Consider the following 4,674-nt stretch of genomic DNA (forward strand, 5'->3'; position numbering starts at 1 on the left):
ATTAATTGTGATAATTTTCTCGAAACATTTGAGCACAACATAAAAAAAATTAGATTTGTAAGAAATTTGATTGAAACCTTTCTCATTCATAAAATTTTCTTTAATTTTTCGTCTAAGTAGGAATTTTGCATTAACAAATCAACGTTTCCAATTTAGTTTTTGAGTTTTATTAGACAATTTTGATGAAATGAATAAACAAAAAAATTGCAAGATTAACCAAACCATTTTTGGGCATTATTTGAAAAGCTATAAAATGTGCCGTATTTGTGTCGGTGCCTAATTACCATTCACCCACATACCCGCTGAAAAACTGAAAATTTGGTGCAAAAATGGCCCCTCCTCGCCCTCAAAAATCGTTTCAAGCTCGCCGTCGATAAAAGAAAAAAAGAAACGATTCCGAACCGCAGACAATGGTGAATATCAATGCGATCCAACAATGAAGGGCGGATCCAGTACCGTATTAGCATAAATACACGTTACATTGTCCTGTGACATCCAAGGGTGCGTCGATTTGAAAAAAATTCCAATCAAAACCAAGCCGAAAACTCCTCAACGCTCCAGTTAGCTACCGGTTTTGCCACCCCGCGTCGCGCTACTGGTCACGACTCCGATGGGTGGGGATAATATGAGTTGTTTTATTGGTAAACGGTAGCCGGAACAATCGCTACTGGGTACCGCGAGCCAATTAAATCGCACGATTTCGGACCGACAACCACTCCCGAACTAATTAAAATCTTTACTAACCTGCGCTTTCACCAACTCGATGATGATGATGATGATGGAACACAATCTTCTTCCGAGTTTTGCTTCTGTACCAAACTAGAGATGGTAGCCCAATGATCCTAGCAGTAGTGTGTAGCTCAGGGCTCCCTCGTGCCCCTCTGCCCCCCTTCTGGAGCTTACTAAACCCAACCTACCTGAAGAGACCCCTTAAGAGGCCCGGACATAAGGCTCACAAACGCTGACAAGCTTAAACCAGAAGCCGGACCTGAAATATGCCAAAATCGACCGTAAACACACAACACGTAAGACAACGACGACTTGATTGAGTTTTTAAAATTCACCACACTTTTGACTAAAATACCAATGGCCTAGTTTTACCATAAAAAACTTTCTATTGGGATAATTATGGGGTTTTTGAGAGAAATTTGCATTGTGATTTACTGAAGCCTGAAATACATAACATTTCAGAGTTATCTTTTTTCGTGATGAAAAATTATGAAAAACATTTTTAATAAACAGTTTTGTTCAATTAATTGCTAATAATTATTAATCATGAGTTTATTAAAAGTAGAGTAAAGACGGGAGAAATGGATCATAGGGGCGGACAGATTATTAATCGCCGATTAACAAAAAACTCAGTTCAAAGCCAGTTTTAAAATCCAGTTAAAGAGACTTTAAAGTTAATCTTATGGTTTAGAATGTGAAATTTGTGTTAACAAGTACGTAATAATCAGCACGTTCTAAACAACATTTAATTATTTTTCAAAATCTATTTTTTATTATTTATTTTTTTTTATTTGTAAGTTTGTTTGACCTGACTTAAATTGACGTTCTTTACACCTAATTCAACACTTTATTAAAAATTTGTAGTTTTATAAGTCAAATGTAAAATACAGGTGACCAATAAATGACTGACCAGTTACTCAAACTTTAGATAGGTATACAGAGACATTATTTAATTTAGATAAACAAAAATTTACAGTCTAATTCATTTACCTAGTGATTATAAAAATTGTAATTTTGTTAATAAACTGTACCAATCTCTTAAATATTAAAAATTCTGCTTATAAAAATTGGCAAAACTTTCGTTGAAACACATTGTAATATGTGTTTTTTTTTTTAATCCAAATATCAATTTGGAAACTTTTTAAGTGATGACTGCGCCCAAATAATTTTTTTGGTGTTATCATTTTATGAATGGGGTTTATGCAGAAAAAATGTAATTTTTCCCGACCTTATCTAGAATTTTTTTCTAATAATTTTTTTTTTTTTTAAACTAAAATGTTTTTAAACATTTTTCATTTTAAATAAAAAACTTTACCTATTGTTTTTTATTAAATCAGTCATAATAGTATAATTATGTTATTAGAAGTAAAAGTGAAGCTGAACGTTTATTTAACTAAAAACTAAGCTAATTTATAAAAGTAGAGTAAAGACGGGAGAGATGGATCATAGGGGTGGACGATTTAAAAAACGCTATATCTCTTATATGAGATGTAATATTTTAAAACCGTAAAGAATCGCTTAAAGAAATAACCAAAATAATAAAAAAAAATTATACAGGCTGCGCCAGAACTTGCGCCCCAGAGAAAAATACCATGTAAGGAACATGAAAAAATGTTACAAAAATTCTATCTAAAAAAATTTCGAAGTTATGAAAATTTAAATTTTGCACTTTGACTGTTAAAAAATAAATGTCAAATTTTTTTGTCAGAGATAAAAATTTATGTTTTTTTTTTGTTACGTTTTGTTAAGTATTTGTCATTGTGACTTTATGAGAAAAAATATTAGTAGGATTATGCATTGAAATAAAGGTCATAATATTAAGCAAATTTCTCAAAATTTCGTTTATGTCTCCCGGACGTACCCTATATTTCGAGTAGATTTAGGAAAGTAGCCAGAGTTGCAAAAATCTTTTTTTATTAAAATGTAATAAATAATTAATTTTTATTCTACCAGAAATTTCCGTGGTAAAACACAAAATATGATACAATTTTTTTCCTGAAAATCTTGCTGTTTTTATAAAAAAAAATTATTCAAGTAGGCTATATCGCGTTTCACATATATTTTGCCATAAAATAAGTTGTTTAAATTTATTTTGGAAGTTTTAAACTACTTAAATATTTTTTTAAATAAGAAACCGCGAACATTAATTGAGATTATTAATCGCCGATTACCAAAAAACTCATTTGAAGTTTTATATAATCAAAATAAAAAGACAAAATCTTATTGTTTTTATTTTTTTTTATTTATAGGCTTGTTTGACTTGACGTTTTTTACACCTAATTCAACACTTTATTAAAAATTTGTAGTTTTATAAGTCAAATGTAAAATACAGGTGACCCATAAATGACTGACCAGTTACTCAAACTTTCAGTCTAATTTATTTACCGAGTGATTATAAAAATTGTAAACTGTATTTTTTCAACAATTTTTTTAATTTTAAAAATTCTGGTCACAAAAATTTTCGTTGAAACACACTGGAATGTGTTTTTTAATGAACTTGAAAACTTCATAATTTTCATATTTATTACAAAACGTGTTTAAAAAAATAACCATAATTTTTAATTCCAATGTTTCAAGTTGCCTAAATAGGGTGAGTGCGGGAAAAGAAACCACATTTTTTATCTTAAACCACTTTTAAAGTAAATTTTAATTGGAATTTTGAAATTTAAATTTGACTGAAGTCGATACAGTGAAAACGAATAAAATTTCACATTATAAAATATGCAAAAATTAGAATAGAAATTATGTTAGCAAAACTTCAACACTGATTTTATAATCAGAATCACAAATTGGCTTTCATGTGCCACGGCTGTCTTGATATTAAATAGCTAACAAAAACTTTGTTTTTCACGGCAGTTGTCTTTTGTTTAAAACCCCGCTATCTCCGTCAAATTGCCGCTAATAAAATCCGAAAACAAAAGGTCACAATTTCCATTAATTTGAGTAAATATTTATGTTAATTAGGTGTCACCCAGGTATATAACAGACGTGCAAACAGTTAAAACATTTTCTCGTAAAGTAGGTGTAATAAATTTCTAAAATTAGTCTCAATTTGTCAAGTGGGTGTAGCTATTTATCAGCTAGCGTTTCCAGAAAACGCCATCGGAGGAAAAAATTCGGTCTTTTTGTGTGAAAAGTGCCGCTACACAACCGCAAATACTGATAACGAAACTATTTATTGCTTCAACACACGGAGTTTGACTCATGACCACACATGCTGGGATGTTTGATACGAATTGGAATTTTGGGGGCTACTGAGTGATTCACAAAGGAATTGAGGTCATTTGAGTGATTTTCGTCAACGAAAAAAATCAATATTCGACGCGAAACTCGTTTTAAGATTTATGTGAGGATTCAATCTTTTCGAGAATTAATAGTCTTTTGGCGATTGGAACAAACGGTGTGTTTAACCTTATCTTTCACACTCTTGCACAACCTGAAACGAATTAACATTCTTTTCTGAATTCATTAGAGTTTTTTCTTTTGCCAAAACGAAACGTTATGTAACACTCGCAAAATTAAGAAAAAAAAAACAATTTTATTTTTAATTTGGACTAAGAAGCAGACTCTAGTGACTTTGTGTCACTTTGACAAAGAAGACGAAAAGTAAAAATTGTTATTATATTTTAAGCACTAAAAAATAGACCCCTACACAAAAAAAATAACTAAACTTAATAGAGATATTAGATGCGAAAGCTTTAGGTAGGACACCCTGCATAATTTTTTACTGTTTGACAAGATTTGCACAATATTTTTACAATTTCAACACATCTTTCCATAATCTAATTTTTCCAATTTTATTAGAAAAAAAGTACAGTTGCAAAAAAAATGTGACACGACAAACTTTTCAAAAGTGAAAATTTAAATTTTAGTAAATTTTAGAACAATTGGTATAGAATTAGTTGATACAAATTTTTAGAATTTAATTGTAATTATTTGGGAGTT

At 30.2% G+C, this 4,674-nt stretch overlaps 1 protein-coding gene across 2 annotated transcripts in view; it reads right to left on the reverse strand.

Annotated features, from left to right (window-relative positions):
* The window catches only part of LOC123003714 (protein drumstick), an 11,920-nt gene extending 11,036 nt beyond the window's left edge, over window positions 1-884 (reverse strand). For both annotated transcript variants that reach the window (XR_006412647.1, XM_044396672.1), the window contains exon 1: window positions 745-884. The gene's annotated coding sequence lies outside the window, so the exon portion shown is untranslated. The remainder of the gene's footprint in view (window positions 1-744) is intronic.
* Between the last annotated feature and the right edge of the window lie 3,790 nt (window positions 885-4,674).

This window comes from Tribolium madens, unplaced genomic scaffold (assembly GCF_015345945.1).
Source record: "Tribolium madens isolate multiple individuals breed KSU strain unplaced genomic scaffold, Tmad_KSU_1.1 Scaffold_1;HRSCAF=32;Tcas5.2_LG8, whole genome shotgun sequence".
NCBI classification, from domain to species: domain Eukaryota; kingdom Metazoa; phylum Arthropoda; class Insecta; order Coleoptera; family Tenebrionidae; genus Tribolium; species Tribolium madens.